Source organism: Euprymna scolopes, chromosome 6, assembly GCF_053919585.1.
Source record: "Euprymna scolopes isolate OS-2025 chromosome 6, ASM5391958v1, whole genome shotgun sequence".
NCBI classification, from domain to species: Eukaryota; Metazoa; Mollusca; class Cephalopoda; order Sepiida; family Sepiolidae; genus Euprymna; species Euprymna scolopes.
This window is the reverse complement of record NC_136487.1, coordinates 72376407-72396406: the sequence shown is the minus strand read 5'-3', so window position 1 is coordinate 72396406 and position 20000 is coordinate 72376407.

Genomic DNA, 20000 nt, shown 5'->3' with positions numbered 1-20000 from the left:
CCCTTTTTCTGTACTGTTTTCCTCTTTCTGTCTCTCCAATTCCCCCCTACCTATCACTCTTTCACTTTTTCTCTTTCAATCGCCTCTTTCCCTTCTATCTCACTTTCTATATAATTATTTCTCACTTTCTTCCCATCTATTGGCCCTTTCATACTACTCCTTTTTTCGATTTTCTTTCTTTTTTTTATTTTTTGCTTTCCCTCCCATTACCTTCCCTGATGTTTCGTTTTCTCCGTCTTTCTACACGATTTCATTTCCGTTTGATGAAAACCGGTTTTCTTTTTTTGTTGCAGACCATCTACTAGTTGGCAACCCAAGAGCGATAGGAGTCTTCTATCATATCTGAAAGTTACACAATGTTCCACGAGCGAAATCGGAGATGCGCCACTGTACAATTCATGCTCCCTACGGATCCAAGTTATGAAAACAGGACCATTGCTAGCACCTTCAAAATGCATCGCAGAATTGCCACGAATATCAGAAACGTGCACAGGGCGATTAAAACAAAGTTTCTGGATGCGGTTATGGTCTTTGGTGTGGTTTCAAGTGAAAGCTACATCATGCACCATCTTCGAAATCAGCTTAAAACTATACATCCAAGTTTATCTGGATGTGCTGAAGATTATGGTGATCCCATGGACTAGTTCGTTTAGTCATACGTCGAGAACATCACCAACATGACCTCCTATAACGCCAAAGCCAGACTGATCGCCGCCATCCGCCGAGTATTCCCGCCGGCGCTTGTAGAAACGGACCCTATCGAAGCGATGATTGAGGCTGAAGGCGGCTACATTGAATAGATGTCAGCTCTTCTACATAATCAAGTTACTTGAATTGTTTTTTTTTTTTTTTTTTTTCAATAAACGTTTTAGTTTAAAGCTGTAGTGCTGTTTGCTTTAGGGCAACAACTTTATCACTTCGGCCTGTATTGTCCTTTCTGCCTAATTTTTCCTCCTCTTACTCCTCTTACTCCTCCTTCTCCTCCTACCCTCCTCCTCCTTCTTCTTCTTCTTCTTCTTCTTCCGCCTTTCATTTCGAATCCGGCCTTGTTTTCTCCATTACAAATAAAGAAAATAAAATCTTATTTTTATTTTTCTATTGACAGAGATTTAAAGTGAGTAGCGGGACCTGTGGAAATTCCACAGGGACTCATACATATGTAATATATTGATGTTAGCATACTGTAGATATTCAGCGCTCTGAAAACCTGAGGTTGCCAAGATCGAATTCAGTTAATTCCACGGAAACACTTTCACTTAGGAATTTGGTAACCTTGTAGCTATTTTATTAAAACTGCAAAAGTATGTATCTAAGCTAGCAGGGACGCCTAGCGTAGCCCGGTCGTAAAGTACGCTTAAATACGATATTTTAATTCTTGCAGATTTCGTATATATTATTATAGAATTAATTTTCTATCGATTTTTATATATTATAAAGTTGCGATTTCAAAAATAAAATTATATCCATATATGACTTGAATCGAAACCGAAACCAAAACTTATGAAAAAAAAAATATATATATATATATATATATATATATATATATATATATATATATATATATATATATAACTTGAATTCCCTTAGCTATACTCGAAACCAAAATCATGAAGAATTCTAGATAAAATTATTTTTTTAAGTAGATTACTGGAGTGCCATCAGCTATAATCGAAACCGAAACAAAAACTTATGAAAAATTTTTGGTAAAATTATTTATAAAAAAATAGATGATTTAAGTACCATCAGCTGTAATCGAAACCGAAACAAAAATTTATGAAGAATTTTTGATAAAATTATTTATAAAAAAATAAATGACTTAAGTGCCATCAGCTATAATCGAAACCGAAACTTATGAAAAAAATTTTTGGTAAAATGATTTATTACAAGAAATGGAAGTCCATAACAATTAAACGACAGTCCCTCGGATGTAGATAGTTGGCCCAAATAATACAGCTGGGTATGTTTATATACCTGTATGTACAGGTCATGTCATATGCTATGTGTGTCAGGTCATGTCATATGCTACTGGTACCATGTAACCCAGTACTACCTGCCTCATGGTCGGGTCACCGGCGACTAAACTGGTTCCCCCACCAGACTTGTTTGGTGAGGAGGGCGGCTAGTCTCCCTGGAGGATTAAAAACAAGACCTTCCAAAGGGCGAATGAACTCTTTGTCTGGGTCAACGGCCAACTAGCACCGTGTATATTTGTGTGTGTGTATATGTGTATTGGGGTGGAGAGGGCTCCCGTAAGCCGTGGTGAAGGCAACCTTTCTAGGAGAAGCAAATCTCTGATTTAAAAAACCATAAAGCGGGAGACCAGTACCCGCATTAAGCTGGTCTGCAGTTTAATTTGTTGCTGGCTATCTTGCTCTTGCTTGTTGCTAGATCTCAACATTTTGAATCGAGGGAGAGACTTAGCTGTCGTACAAAGCTAAGACTCTGTAACATCATCTTTGTATAGATACTCCCTCAGGCATTTGGGCTCATGGATTTTAAATGTCCGAGGGAGTGGCACTCGTCTGACAAGACGTAGCAATCATCATGTACAGGATTCCTTCAATTTAATTTATGCAAAGAGAGTGGAAGCCTTATAAAACTCTTTAAAATACTCCAAGGAACTGAAAATCTGAGAATATTTGTTAATAGATGTTTAATACTTTCTAAAATTTCAGAAAAATCGCGGTAATCTGAATTTTCACGAGGGGCTTTTATTTCCTTTGTACCACTTTGCATAAAACGGAATTTAAACTAAATATAATCCACTTTACAGCCTATTGCTTAGCGTCTGTGTTTCAATATTCATGATGACGGGTTATTAGTTTAAAAATGAACCCTGTACATGCAAATATATAAACATATGATGAAAGTCATGGAAATAATATTCCAACGTGATGGAGAGGTGAAAAGGAGCAAACCAAAATTATATGTTCATCTTTATGTTATGTATATGTTCGTCTTTATGTCAAGACTTCTTCGGGATGATGGATTTGAAGAAAAACATCAATCATCCCGAGAAATTCTTAAAATCAAGACAAAACGTTGATGAACATATAATTTTGTTTTGTTCCTTTTTCACCTGGCCATATACACACATATAACTGTGTTTCGCTTAATAACTTTAATATTTACTCATTTGCCTATTAGAGTTATTACTAGTAATGGGACGATTCCAACATTTTTCTCGATTCCGATATAATTAGCGATTCCGATTTCGATTCTTTATAAATCTTTAAATGTTTAACAATATAGTTGTTATTTATTTCCGATTACAGTAAAAAATAAAAATTAAAAAAAAAAAACATGTTAAATGTGCAGATATTTTCTCAAACGTAAAGTACACTTTTGGGGTATGATTTATCGATTTTAGTTTAATTTTAATTTAAAATCAATTAATATTTATTATTTTATCATGACTGCCAGCAGTGAAAGATTTTGCTTTAAACAAAATCAAATAAAAAATACAATTAAAAGAATCGTTTTCGCCATCGGAAAATAGGCACACATTCTTCTGATTCTGATACCAATTCCGAAGTTACGATTTTCCTGATTCCTGATTCCGATTAATCGTCCCAACACTAGTTATTACATTTGTCTAAATGTTTCTTAAAGGATGGTGTGTGATGAATGTTTTATTACGAATGTAAAACGGTCTGATTATTAAAAGACACTCTAATGGAAGCTTACCTACACAATTAGTAAAACATTTCGAAATCCATAAGTTCGGTAACGTAATCTGGATTTTCGAACAACTGTTACAATGCCAATAGATTCTTTGGTGTATTTTTGAAAAATTTGGTTTCTAGCATCTTATGGATGTTCCAAGTAAATATCCTTGTTCTGAATTGGGTGCTGATGGTGGCTAAGTGGTTAACGACACGAACTGAAAACCTGAGTGCGCCAAGATTGAATTCAGTTAATTCCACAGAAACACTTTCACTTAGGAATTTGGTAACCTTCACTTGGTTTCTCTATAAGTATCTGATGCCTTTCTATAAAGTCCTCTGGCTAGAAATATATCGCGGAAATCAATACCAACGATATACTTTGATTCATGCAAAATATCAGGTTAACAAGAAAGTTCTTGATGTTTTTAACTTTTAAATTCAGATATCTCGGCTCAAAAAATTATTGATCGAAATGAGCACCATAAGAATCAACATACTTTTGCCAATACAAAACATATGTATTTATGCCAGTACAATAAAAATCTTGCGCTCTGGTGGCGATGTAGTCGCTGATGGCGTTTTTGATATCGCTTAGGTTTTTGAAGCATTCCTCATGCAGAAAGTTGTCGAGATGCTTGAGAAGTGGTAGTCTGTAGATGAGAGGTTTAGAGAGCATGACAGACAGGGCTGAGCATCGAAGCCCAATTCGTTCAACTTCTGCAGCGTCGGTTTAACAATGTTCGGTCGGGCATTGTCGTAGATGAGAATTGGGCTTTTTCTGTTGACTAATGCTGGGTGTTGTTACCGAAGTTTCTGGTGCATTTCATGCATTTGTTGACAGTACTTCTTCGCCATAATGGTTTCATCTGCTTTCAAAAAACTGTAATGGATTAAACCTGTTGCAGACCACCAAACAGTCAGCATGACCTTCTTTTGGTACAAAACTGGCTTTAGGAAGTGTCGTGGATCTTCGTCGGCGTCTAACCACTAAGATAGGCGTCGTCGGTTATCGTAAAAAATCTAGTTTTCATCGCAAATTACAGCCCAATCGAGAAACGGGTCGTTCTTGTTACGTAACAGAAAGTAAGATGGCACTTTATGACGGCGTTTCTTTTGGTTGTCGTTTAATTCATGAGGCACCTATTTATCAAGTTTTTTTTTTTTTTTGTCTTTCCAATCTCTCTCTCTCTCTCTCTCTCTCTCTCTCTCTCTCTCTCTCTCTCTCTCTCTCTCTCTCTCAAGTGGTTGGAAATCATCGTATACGTTACGTCTAATTCAGAAGCAAGTTCTCGAACATTTGTGCGTAGATTGACTTATATATATATATATATATATATATATATATATATATATATATATATATATATATATATATATATATATATAAAAGTTATGGAAATATTATTCCAATGGGATGTAGAGATGAAAAAGGAACAAACCAAGATCATATGTTCATCAACATCTTTATTTCAAGACTTCCTCGTGATCATTAATTTGAAGAAATAACATACCAGTACAATACTTGAAGATATATTTGTTGTGTTTGTAATGTGAAATGTGTGTTTTTGTTCTATTTCCGAACGAAACAAAAAAATTAGCCGTTAACATTCAAAGTGTGTACAGCGTTCATGGCATGGAATGAGTAAAATATTTTTTTCATTCCATGCCATGAACGCTATACAAGCTTTTTGAATGTTAACGGCTAATTTTTTCGTTCGGAAATAGAACAAAAAAATCTATTTCACATTATAAACACAACAAATATATTTTCAAATATTGTACTGGTATTTTATTTCTTCAAATCAATCATTACGTAATGACGATGATGAACATAGATAGATAGATAGATAGATAGATAGATAGATAGATAGCGCAATGCCTCCGTTCAGTCTTGAAAGACAAAGGATACCCACTGTAGGGGCAGTTGCGCGTGTAATTGTGAGGCAAGGGTTGCGCAATCTCCAACCACATCTCTCCTGAATCGGTACTGCTTGAGTCCAGTGGCAAGGAAAAGTCCAGGACAACTGAAAACAATGCCGAGATAAGCGGAGACCACATACAGCACCTGGAAGTTCCAAATGGTCACCCATTTAGTACTCACCAGGTTCAACGTTGCTTAACTTCGGTGATCCAGCGGGAACCGGTGTGTCAACGTGATTATGCTGTAGATAGATAGATAGATAGATAGATAGATAGATAGATAGATAGATAGATAGATAGATAATTTGAAACAAGAGAATACAATATAGTATGTAGGGAAACTATATTATATTCCCAAATTAATTAATGAATCTATATACTACAGTATATATTTTTCTAATAATAATAGTATTTTCCTATTGTATCTTCGCTCCACCACACGTCGAGCTTTTCATTAGATCGAAAAGTCTTCATATATGAGGGGCGTGCAATAAGTAATGCCCCTGACCCACTTCCAGTTGTCTGATCTAGCTGAAAGTGCTCGAGGATGAATTTGGAGACCAGGACGGAGTAGTGATGACAGATTTCCTGGCAAAGGGTACCACAATTATAGGAGCCTATTATACTTCACTTTTGAGGAAATTAAGGGAAGCTATCAAAATCAAGAGGCGGGGCAAGATCAGCAAAGGTACCCTCCTCCTGCAGGACAACGCTCCGGTCCACAACTCGCATGTCGCCAGATCAGAAGCACGGGTGTATTGTTATTAAATCCTTCCCCATCCTCCCTACTCTCCTGACATTGCACCCTCTGACTTTCACCTCTTCCCAGCGATGAAATTGTTTTTGAAAGGAAAGCGTTTCCCAGATGATGCATCCTTGATTTCTGAAGTCACGTCGTTGTTGGAGAACCAACCTGGGGTGTTCTACAAAAACGGTCTCCAGAGCTACATCAAACGATGGGAGAAATGCATAACTCTGGGTGGTTCCTATGTAGAGAAAGACTAATAACTATGCCAAGTTTTGTTGCTCTACTTCTATGGGAAGTGGGTCAGGGGCATTACTTATTGCATGCCCCTCGTATATAAGAATCCTTATATACTTTTTTTTCATGGTAACCACCACTTATCAAGGCCCGGAAGCCACTCGGGGATAAGGCTTATTGCATGTACATTAATCAATAGGATAGTATCGTAGTAATCGTTAGTATTGGAGAGTTGATAAAGTGTCTTACTTAAGGGAGCGGTTCATCAGGAATTTGTTTATGTTGAACTTGAAGACATCCAAGTTGTAGTCAAGTGGGAAACAGGCAAATGGAAGAGTGTTCAACAGGCGTGCACTTCTAAGAAAGAAGCTTTGTTCATGGAATCTACGTTTTGATTTGGCACAGATAAAGAGTGGGCAAAATTATTGACAGTGGTTTCAGCCAGACGGGTTTTTATTGTGAAAGATTGTCGAGGGGGTACCAGAGATTGGAGCTCGCAACGTCTCTTCTGTGGAAGAGAAAAGGGCATCTCCCACTAAGCCATGAAGTCTATTTTGTACTCTGTCAAGGAAGGATAGGCTTTTTTAGCAGCTCCTGCCCAGATGTAACAGCAGCACTCCATACTTGGACGTACTTGGCTTTGATACAGATAGAGAATTGCATCAGCAGTGCGATATCTTCTGGAGCGGTAGAAGGATCTTACCATTTTTCCAGCGACCTTCTTAAATCTCCAATATATATATTAAATCGACCAATATATATATATATAGTATATGCAAGGGCGTTCGTGGGATGCGTGAGTGTCCAATTCAAAGTTTTATGAAAGACTTGGTTTTGAATAGAGGCCACACAAGTTGCTGACCATTCCAAATCAAAAATGTTGGAAGGGTCATATTCAAATAGATCTTAACCTTATTGGCTATAGCCGCGCCCCTCCTGCTGCTAACCCTGCCCGCCCTACACTCACGTTTCCATCAGTCACACTGAGGAAGATCGAAGGATCGGTCGAAAATTATCTGAAAATTGTGTGAAAACGAACGGCCTCATCCCTCTGAGGAGTTGAGAACAGCAAGAATATCGCGTCGCAAAAATCAGGCACGCGCACAATTACCAAACAATCAGGTATGCCCGATTTGTGAATTTGTGAGTGTGAATCTCGAGTTGTACTGTCTTTTGATAAGAGAACTCGTGAATGAATCTCTTGAAAACCCCTATACTCAATTCGAGTGACTGCAATGATGATTGTAATACGGAAAGTAAAATTTCAAAAGTTAACTAATGACCCTATTACTACTAATATACTACCATGGTCTTATCATGGAGCATGTCTAATTCGTTTTCGTTGTTACATTTTCATTAACCAATGCGTCTATAAACTTGTAAGACACACCAGTGCCGTCGTCGTGAACTTAGTGCTTTTCGTCTGCTGATAAACTCACTCGGGCGCCGATATTTATAAAAAAAATAAAGTTTACTTAAAAAGACTATCACGGAAAAAATAAGAGAGACGGGTTACTTGTATATACTAAAAAAGAGAAAGAAAGACAGGTAGACAAGTATACAAGTCGTGCTGCACATAACTGCCCTGCACCATCATCCCCACGGCTAGGGACAGCACTCAGATATCTTTTTTTCTGCTTATAGTATCTCCAGCCGATCGATCGAAATTTATATAGTTTCGAAATTTATATGGTTTCGTTTACTTCCATTCTAATGAACTCTTGACCTTTATGAGGTCACTAATGGGTTTTCATTCAAACACAGACCTCGTTATGTAACATGAACCAATCTGGGCTCTGTGCGTGTAGTTTCACATTAAGAGATTTTGACTTCGGATATTATGTGAGATGCTTAAAAACGTAGATGCTACGTTTGAGTTTATGTTCAATTTTCCGCCATTTTTAATTAAAAATGTCCGCTATTTGATTGAGAAAGGCTTACTTTCGATCCAATTACTTTTAGGTGAATTGACCAATTTCTGTAGATTTGGAATCATATTAGATCTAAGATTACACAAATAGGTAAATAAATAAACGAAATGATGTAATTATGTAATTAACGCAAGAAATTATCAAAAAAAAGCGCCAAAATTATTTTTTATTTTATTTTCATAGTAAATTATGTATACACGCACTAAAGTTCTTCCTCAGTCTTACTGTGAAAATCAGAGACGCCATTCTTACCTAAGATTCCTTCTCAGCAATCAGCCCACATTATGAGTGATGGTGGTCTTCCCACTGTCTGGGTGTTTGTATGCGTCTGGGAACTCTTAGGAGGTCCACCCACCCATGCCTTGCATCCTCTCCTCCTTTAGCTGAAGTATGTTTATTGCTTATTGGCTGGGGCGCTCTGACCAAAGAATGCCGATGAGGCTGCTCAGGTATTTTTCCAGGACCAGAGTGCTCTTTCTTTGCGAACGCTGGATCGACTCTCCCCAACTTCCACCCTTGTGTCACATCTTTTTGCGGTGAGAACTAAGTAGTTGACAATAATAAAATATTTTATTTATTAATTTATTTGCGGGCTGTTATCCTTATCTTTATATTCGTTGTTTCATGACGTTTCGGCCAACAATTCCTCTGGCCTTCGTCAGGTTGTTAACTGCAACGGGATAGGAATGCTGAATTCTTTAACTGTATCTTCAATAATTACTGCCTTCCATGGTTGAAACAGCAACTATAAAGATGGTGATAATGGTCTGAAAATAAATTTTAAAAAACATATATACAAATTACTCATCTCAATAAGCATTCCAATTAATTAAATAATATACCATTCGGTACGGACCCGACAATGGAAGATCAGATAACAAAAAAACTTGGATTTATAAAACAAAACAAAAAAATCCAACCTTGATCGCACTTCGGGGCCCGTGGCGTAGTGGATAAAGACGTTGTATCTCTACAATTCCAGGTGATCATTGTTTGAAGATAACGGTTTCAATCCTACCGAAAGCCGGTCAAAGGGTTAGTTAGCCAAAACGTGGTGAGACAACGATGGAAGGCAGTAATTACTGAGGATGCAGTTAACAGATTCAGCATTCTTATCCCGTTGCGGCTTATCACCTGACGAAGGCAAAGGAATAGATGGCCGAAACGTCGTTAAACAATAACCATAAAAGATGTTAGTAATAGTCCACAAATAAATAAGTAAAATATACAAAATTACTCACGGCAATTCATGGCAGTTGCTCGACTGAGCTTCAATCTATGGTCCCCCGTCGCCAAACTTTCATAAGAAACACCCGTCTAGCAGAAAACTCTATCAATAATCACCCCCAACTCTTTATCTGTGCCTAAACCTAAACGTAGATTCCATGAAACAAAGCTTCTTTCTTAGAACTGCACGCCTGTGGAATTGTCCATCCGTTTTCTTGCTTTCAAGCTGACTACAATATGGTTGTCTTCAAGTCTAACGTAAACAAGTTTTTGATGAACCGTCCCGTATAAGTTTACAAATTTACCGAATTTCCATTACTAACGATTACTATATTGTCCAATTTCTACTGTACACTGTTTAACGCTTATCCTCTAGTGGCATCTTGGTCTTGATAAGTGGTGATGCCTATGTAAAAAAAAAAAATTATTCATCTCAAAAGAATTCCAATAATTAAAATAATTTAGTATTTTCTTGTAATCATGTCCTGCTATTAGAAAATAGTTTGGATAGAAAATATCATTACATACCTTTACTTGATTGGCATAAATGTTTTGGACAGGGAAAGTGTTACTATATAATAATCTGCTCGTCCCTTCCTTAGTTGGTCCGAAGGTCAAATACAACTTTTCAAAACAAACTGCTTTTAAATAAACAAAAAAAAATAAATAAATAAAATAGAATAAGGGATAAATTCGCAAAATCTGGCTTTAGAAATGCCAATTTGGCAACCTGGACGAGAATATGAGAATGACCTCCCTTTGATGTAGTAATTTCGACGTGCAGAGAGGACAGGAGTCATCGAAACGTTACGTAAACAAGGAAACATTCGAAAGAAAGAGGCAAGAAGAACATTGTCTGCCAAGATGTGCTGGACTGAAGGAGTAAAGTTATAGCTGTCTCTTATAGTGTTACTTTATTATTAGGGCTATGACAACAGCATATTCTGTTCATTGTTTTTACTCTCGAGTATATATCCGACACAAACACAATTAATCAACTGAGAACCACATCACTCTACATAAAAAAAACATATAACATATCAGTGGATAAATACCTGAGCATCAAAACAAGGAAAAGAATATGCTGTTGTCATAGCCCTGTTTATTATTCATATAGAACTATGTAGCACAATATTACTTTCTGAGTATTTATTAGTCCTTATTAATTTATCTCATTTGAGCAAGTTCTATATTTGAAATCAATGGACACTATTTTCATAGAAATTTTAATAAACTCATATTTGCTGCGTGTTATTAGTATTTCTGTCCAAAACCCTAAATTTTTGCGCTATCCAGAAAAAAAATATCAAACATATTTGTTGATTCAATATATTTTCACGGGTCATGCTAGTTAACAGCTATCGCTGTAAGATGCTTTTGCTTCCTACTTGCACAAGTAAATAAAAAGGCAGACATCAGCCACCTTGATATACCGATCATGACCTTGTGTCGAACTATATCTTAGTGCCCCGATAGCGGGAGTTGTTAACATACTCTTCAGCATGGCCAGGTTGTAATTTGGCCGTAAGCGGAGGGATACACAGAAGAAAAAAAAATGCAATCCCATGATTCCCTACTTTTTATCGACCTCTTTCTGTCTGGACCGCCACATATTTTCTGTCCCACTGTAAATGAGAGAAGGGGGAGCGCACCCTTCCCTCAGCACTAGTTAAGGTTAAGTTAGTTAGTTTTAAAGAAGTAATGGTGAAAATCAATTGTATGATATGTAAATTGTATGTTAATATTCTAATATATATATATATATATATATATATATATATATATATATATATATTATAAAATGTATACAATATATATACATATATATATATATATATATATATATATATATATATATATATATATATTCTATACATTTTATAAAATAAATAGTTAATTATATTTCTCATAAATTGCGACCTGTGTTGTGCGTTTTTGTGTCAGCCATAAATGTCTGCATTAAAGAATGGAGCAGCCCTGAGGACAAGGAAGCTTCCAACCCGAATGACACCAGAGTGAAGACATCTTGAGAAAATGAAGGAATCACACACCCACATCCAACACTTCAGGTATGCTTTTCCTCTTGATACTCAGACCCTAACAACTGGCCCATCGCCACATCATCATGGGACCGTTTCTAAGACATTTAGTGTAACACGTGGGTCCGTCACACGCCAGTGGCCGGCTGATCGTGTTGCAGTATTAACATTTAGTATTTTGAAAGACAGAGTGCCGTTTATTGCAAAAATAGCTTCAAATCCAAATGAATCTGCGAATTAGTGTACACCAAAAAAAAAATGCTTTCGCCATAAAATTGTCCAACGATGGTTGATATGTCGTAAAATACAGCAACAAATATTCGGTGTTGTATAGTTCAAGTACTTGCAAGTAACGGGAAACGTTTCATGGATATATGAACCAACAGTAATTATTTTTTATAAGTTTCCTTTTCTTTCTCTCTCTACCTAAGACTAAGCGGAACTTTCATAAGCACAACTTATTTTTTTAAAAACTACTAACACGATACCGTGGTGCTGCTTCCCAGATGACTACAACATGGTCGTTTTCAAGTCCAATGTTAACAAATTCTCGCTGAGCCGTTATTTATACAGAATCAAATTCTGCTCAGTGTCAAGATCGTTGCAAATCCTCATAGAATTATTCTGCTCGTTTGACAAATTCAGTAACTCTTCTCCTCAAGTGGCTTCATGGCCTTGATAAACGCTTACTTGTTAATGCATTAAAAAATCGTATTATTTTGATTCTTTGGAGTACTATTCTCATGTTGAGTATTATTTTCACAAAGTTTCGGCCGATAAAACCTTCGATCTTTTTCAAGTGTATGGTCAATATGGTCGTTTTCAAGTCCAACTTAAACAAGTTCTTGATGAGCCGTTCCCCTTAAGTAATCCAATTTACCAAATTTTCATTACTAACGATTACTACGATATTGTCCCATTGACTACTGTACACTCTTTAATCCTTATCCTCGAATGGCCTCTGGGCCTTGATAAGTTGTGACTCCTATGTAAAAAAAAGTGTATCTTGTCGAACTCGGGGATCTTTCTGTCAAACTCGGTAATCCGCACGGAATTCTGAACGGAACCCTTTAGTTAATCCACGGTGCTAGCATGTTCTCGTTCCGTCAGCCATGACTGGGTAGAAATCTTAAGTAATTCGTGATTGTATTTTGAGTGTCGCCTGTAATGGCAATTAAATCTTCAATCTCAAGAAGAGTACAACTTACAACTGAATTTTAACAAATACTTTATACAATACGCGGCGGGTCCTTGTGGAACGATCGCCCGAATAATCCAAATAATACAGATTGTCAATTCTGATGTGAAAACATAGCATAAAAGTGTTTCAAAAATAACCACAGATAGCAGCAAATCTTCATTTTAATTCAATGTGTTACTATAAATAAGTGAATCCAATTTTGGTTTATTCCGGTGAAAGCTGAATGGCTTCACAGGTAACACTGTAAAAAGACACGTAAGATATGCCACTTGATAATGTCGACTAGGAACTTTGTCTGCGTATGTGTGTGTGTGCGTTTGTGTGAGTGTGTGCGTGTATGTCTGTGTGTATGTGTGCGTGCATTTGTGGGTGAGTTTGTTTCCTTTGGACTCGAAAACGGTTGGGCCTATTTTTATGAAATTCCTCGCGAAGGTACTTTATGTGCCTGGCAGTGTTCTTAGGTAGGGTTTGTATGGAAATGTCTTGCATAAGTATCGATAATCGATAATCGAAATAATCCGATAAAAAAAGGAACAGGCGATTTTAAACCAAAGTTAACTCCTTGCACAGCCAAACATCACAAGTGCATTTGAGAAGTTTTATTACCACACAAGCCAAAAGGCCCGACATATAAAATTAACAGTCGGTTCCTTTATATGACGGGGGCGCGTTCGAAATGAATGCTTCTCTTTAGAGCACAATTGAAGCATATGCTTGACTTTTGCATTTTAAACTTTAATTGAAGCCGTTATATATAAGATAATGTTATAAAATCAACAGTAGTTTCTTTACAGTGCAATATAGACTGCAACGTATTGTGGACTAAGTCATTTCAGGGAGGCACGTGAGACTCCCACTCGGTACACCGTGATGGGTCTTCAACTAGAGCAGACAATCACTCAGCTTGATTGAAAAATGGTCGATTTCATCGATTTTGATGACAATAAAAATATGGGAAAGTGAAACATCCGTTGATCATCATTCAATACCGAGCAACGTCGGGTTTCCTGCTAGTGTTATATATTTGGAACCCCCACACCAATAAGTAGTGATTATATGAGCTAAAGTGAATTTTAATTACGGTCACATTAGTACATGTCAGAATAACCCAGGTCCGTATAACAAAGTCGTTCACAGGGTTGAACGAAAGATGGGTAATGGTAGGGGCAGAGATTAAACGCGCTAGAAAAACAAGTGTCAACGATATGAGAACATGATATAAGTAACGTTTCCGAGCGATAGAAACAAAAATTTTTACGTAGAAAGCGATACGAAAGAGACACGTCCAAATAATATAGAAATAATCTCAGCGAATGATACCGATGCCTCTGCCCGTTTGTATCTCTCAATTTTGAAGTTAAAAAACTAAGATAAGAAGGAAATAATTTTAGTTAGATAGACTTTGTTTCTCTCTTTCCAATAAAATTTGATGAACTCAACAACGTCTCCTTGTGTCATTCATGAAAGGAAAATGTATTTCGCCTAAATTAAAAGAACGAGACAATTTGTAAGTTGTCATTCATTCTCTGAAGTTTTGGGCACATAATATCAATGTTCGTGTGTCTATAGGATTCATTTTGGGCCAAACACTCTTCCTGATCTTAATGAAATCAGAGATCATTTATTGGTATCTGTGTAGCAAAACAACTGCCTATGGCAACACTTCGAAAGGCATTGATGATTAAAACCTGGCTGATAATATCTCTTCCGATATGAGCAAGTGACACAATCTAGAAAGAAATGGTTTGATATCTTTAACACCTCCAAAACGAAGGTTCCCTTTTTTACCAAGAACGCCTAAATTCTTCTCTGGCCTCAGTTGTAATGAATCGCTCTCTACCTGAGTAAATCCCTTGGTTTGATAAACTCGTAAGACTGACTTTCATCCCAGACCTGAAATGAACGATTTGCATCAAATCCATTGCTAAACTGACCGGAAAAAAATCCAGAAATTATTATGCAATTCTCTACCTGTATAACAGTTAAATTCCGTCCAAGATGAAGGTGGCGCTCAGATCACTATTTCCTGTCTTGATAGTGTACAAAAAATCGATTTCGTAATCTAGTGGGAGATTGTCCATTCTCTTTTCTGCAGCTTCTTTCTCGTAGAATAAAACGTTGCTAGTGTTTTCCTATTCTGTTGATTTTAAGGACACAACAAATATAAGAATCAAGTGAAAGAAAGAAGCGTTGTGGGACCCACCATACGGATAACAATGAACTCTTTGTTTACTATAAAGAACGAAAAGATATGCTTCTCGGAGTTATGCACACGATATGCACACTTGGCATTTTGACTCACGTGTAACCACCCTCTTTAATTGTTGTTGTTGTTGTTTTTTTTTGGGGGGGGGGGTCAATATATTTTGTTTCTCCTAAAAACTGTTGTCTTTTTCTACCGGTTCACAACAAAAAGAAAAAAAGGGGAAAGAAATAAATAGAACAAACGAGTGAAATAGATAAATAAATAAACAAAGAAAGAAAGAAAGGAAAGGGATAAGAAATACATAAATAAAGTGATAAATAGGGAGAAAACACAAAAAAGAACAATTAAGAGAAAGGAAAGAAAAATGAAAATAGGAGAAAGGGACAGAAATAATAAAATAGGATAACCACAGAAAAACGAAAAAAAGACAGAAAGAAAGAAAAACACGCGGATAGATATAAAGAAGAAATCAACAATAAACATATAGATAAGAAAAATGAAGTAGACAATCAAGGCATTAAGAAAGGGAGAAACAAAAAAAGGAAGAATGAAAGAAAGAAAGAGATACACATAGATAGATAGAAGATAGATAGATAGATAGATAGATAGATAGATAGATAGATAGAAACAAAGAAACAAACAAACAAACCAAGTAGACGAAAAAAAGAAGGGAAAAGACAAACAGACAAATCCACTAAGATAAAAAAGAAAGGAAAAAAGCTATATATACAATGTATATATTTGAATTGTTAACTAAATATAAATTCGTTTCGTCACGCAAGAGTTAGTGAATAAAAAGTTTAAAACGAAACCATTTCAAATTTGTAGCGAAATGGAGAAAGCAAATAACAAATCAGACAATCCAAAAACAAATACTTCACACTATTTTCAATTTTTTTTAAATTTCCATTGATACGTTTGATACGTTTTTTTTTTTTTGTTTTTATTGCTTTGTTTTAACTTCCCAGTTTTAGAGGTTTCCTTTTTTAAACTATAGTGTATCACCATTTATCAAATATCAAAAACCACTTAATGATAAAGGTCAATGAGAGTAATAGATTATCAGTTAAATGATGAATACTATGAGACACATCAAAGAGTCTCTCTCTCTCTCTCTCTCTCTCTCTCTCTCTCTCTCTCTCTCTCTTGTGTGATATATTCGCTACGGCTGGTCATTCAAATGTGCTTTTCAGTCTATATAACTTCTAAATCGACTTTTGTAAATGATCTACGATATATACACACTGACAGCGAATAAAACACAACACAGCTGATCCATAAATAATATTTTGGTTTATTTTACTCCGACAACAGTTTTGGATTTAGTTATGACGGTGTTGACATCAGTGAAGGCGCGTGTCGGGAGTGTGAATGTTTGGCAGTGAAGAAAATGTATCAGCATGTCCTCGCTCTGTGACCGACTGCCTCACTTTTTGTTTGTGTCGATTTATATTATCATTCTTTCACCTTGGAATGTTAAATAATTCACATTGTCCATATTCTTGAATCCTTTGACCGATATCCTATCACATATTTCTGAGTCAAATTATGCATTCCAGATAATTGCGGAAAAATTAATCAATCTGCATGTTTGCAACCCATCGCATGCCTCTCTTCCTACGATCACCTGTCAAATATCCAACATTTGGACAAGATGCAAAGGATAGTCTCAAATTTAAAAGATCTCGCACTATCAGTCAAGCTCCAACCTCTGTCCCATCGCTGCAATATTGCATCTCTGTGCCTATTTTACGAGTATTTTAATTGAATGTGCTTTGGTGAACTCATAGCACTTCTACACCCTCAACGGGAATAACCCGACGAGCAGAAAAACCCCACCCTTTCACTGTTGAAGTTCCTAGATGCCGGAAACCCTTCTATTCTAATAGTTTCTTTCATCAAACTGCTAGACTTGGAATCCCCTCTCTGTTTCCTGCTTCCCTGACTGTACTAACCTGCAGAACTTTTAATATAGTGTGAACTGACATCTTGCTGCTCAAATCTCCACGGTTCCTTGTTAGGCACGATCTCAAAAAGTCGTCGCTTACACTCGTAGTGACAATATGCCATGTTTGGTATGAAAAAAAAATAAATAGATGCAAAAATATCATCAGAACTTACAGGGTGGAACGATAAAATTGTCGCCCTAAAGAAGCCAACACTGCAGCTTTATTTTAAAACTTTTATTGAAAAAGTCAATTATGTAGTAGAACTGACATCTATTCAATGTAGCCGCCTCCAACCTCAATCACTGCCTCGATGTGGATCCGGAACTGGGAGCATGCCTTTTCCAAGCGCCGACAGGGGCTCGGTGGATACTTGGCGAATGGTGGCGATCAGGCTGACTTTGGTGCTATGGAAGGTCATATTAGTGATGTCCTAGACGTACGACCAAATGAAGTAGTCCAGTACGTTCAGACCGGGAGAGAAGTTGTCAGTGAGAGAAGGATGCAAAGTCGTAGTACTCCTGCTAAAGCCAAACCTGGGTCTTTTTGAACTTATGGGCTGGCGCCGAGTCCTGCTGCCCCACACAGGGATTGTCAACAGCCACCTGATTGCACCAGGATATCACCACACTCGTCGTTACATCCAGATCAACTTTGGTGTTGACTTTCAAGCCGACTTCAAAGATGTGAGGTCGCATGATGCGGTCCTCACTTTAAATCCGGGGGTCGTCTGATGCGTTGAGCTGTGCCCACAAGCGTTGAACCGTCCGAATTTGCATTTTGAGGTTGCCAGCCATGGTCATGTAGTCATAACTTGGATCGGTAGGGAGCATGAATTGTGCAGCGGCGCATCTTCGATCTCACTCGTTAAACATTGTGTCACTTTCAGATATGATAGAAGGCTCCTATCACCCTTGGGATTTGTACATAACTGGCCAACTAGTAGATGGTTTGCAACAAAGAAAAGAAAACCAGTTTTTATCAAACGGAAATGGAATCATGTCGTCTTTTCTAGGGAGACAATATTTTCGTTCCACCCTGTATGTTTTGGATGAAAACGAAAACATCCATCGAGTTTGGGAACATTATCATCATATTCCGTTTAACGTCTATTTTATATGGGTTGTAGGGCTTTTAACGATTGATTTACAAACTACCTTATCTCCGGCCATGGAAATTAAATATCTCTCTTTTTCGTAAATCCAACCTTATCACATCATGCAATGTTTTCCTTTGGTCTTCCTACGCTAACAGACCATGATACCTCAACTGCGCTAAATCTACTAACCCAAGAAACATTCTTTCAATGTGACCATACTAACGTAGTATCCTGTTCTGCACGCATTATCGACTAAGACGTTATTTTAAATGAATATGAATAGCTTCAACATTATCGAAGCATTTTTTCGTTATTTTACTTGGGGGGTATATACTCGTACAGAAATAAACAAAAATAACCATAACAAATAAGTATAATAAAGGAAGACAGAATTTTTTATGGAAATCGCTCCAGACAAGAGATAAAGCCACTTGAGGTAAGGAGGTAAAAGAATTTTAAAGTCAAAAACTAACGAACAATTATTGTTCGTTAGTATCAGTTGGATAGATACTGACCCAGAAAGCAGCAATTCTTTCCCTTTGTCAGAAACATCGAGCATGAATGTGAGGACTAAAGGAAAAAATAAGGAAACCAAGAGTTAAAGAAAAAAGAGGCATATACATCATTAAAACGGAAGAGATATAACAATCAAATGAAAGAAAGATCACGAAAACAACGGAAATAAATAGCAGAACCAAGCGACAAAATAAAGGACCTTTGCATGTTTTGCAACTACTTTAATGGCAGGTGCTCTGATGAATTCATTGCACTTGTTTTCCATCGATGTAGATACTCCCGAGCAACGCAATAAGTAGCAAAATCTCACCCCTTAACTTTTTTATCCCTAGATGTCGGAAAGCTTTCTTCCTTCGGGCTGCTAGACTTTGGAATTCCCTCCCTGTTTCCTGCTTTCCTATACTAGCCTGCAGAAATTTAAAGTTAATGTGAAAAGAAATCTCGCTGCTCAACTCTGTACAGTTCTCTATTAAACACGATCCCAAATAATAGCCCTTTATATCCAAATGGTAACATGCCTTGTTCAGGGTAAAAAGTGTCAAAAAATAAGAAAGAAACGGGGAAAATTTACCGAACAATCAAGTAAAAGGGAAAGAAGAAAGAAAGAAATGGCAACAGGTGAAAGAAAAAGGAAAGAAACAGTAAAAAAAAAAGTAATAAAAAAAGAAACATAACTATCAATTGAAAGAAAAGAAAAAAGGAAGAAAGCTTAAGAAAGAAACAGAAAGAAATTGAAACAGGAGGAAAAAACAAAGAAAGAAAAGAATTTTAAAGTGAGGGAAAAGGAAGCAGAATGGAAAAAGAAAGAAAAAAACAGAAAGGAAATAAAAAAGGGGGAAACAGAAAGAAAGACATAGAAACAGATAAAAGAAACAAAGAAAGAAACGAAAGAAACGAAACGAAAGAAAAAAAGAAAGAGGGAAAGAAATGGAAGCCGATGGAAGAAAGAAAGAAAGAAAGACATAGATCAATCAAGCGAAAAAGTGAAAGAAAAGACGAAAAGAATAAAAGAAACAAGATTGGAACACGAATGGGAAGTAAAGAAAAAAGAGCGAACGACCAGCAAAAAGAAAGAAACCACTGAAAGAATCAAAGTTCGACAAAAATAAATGGCAAAGAATTGGCCAGTAAAAGACCAGCAATAAACCTATTAAGTGAATAAAAGAGCAGCTTTGTTGAAGCAGGCAGTTCTGTCGATCGCCAGAACCAAGAACCGATACTGCTGACGTCAGAAAAGGAAAGGGTGAGAGGGGGCGACCGGCCCA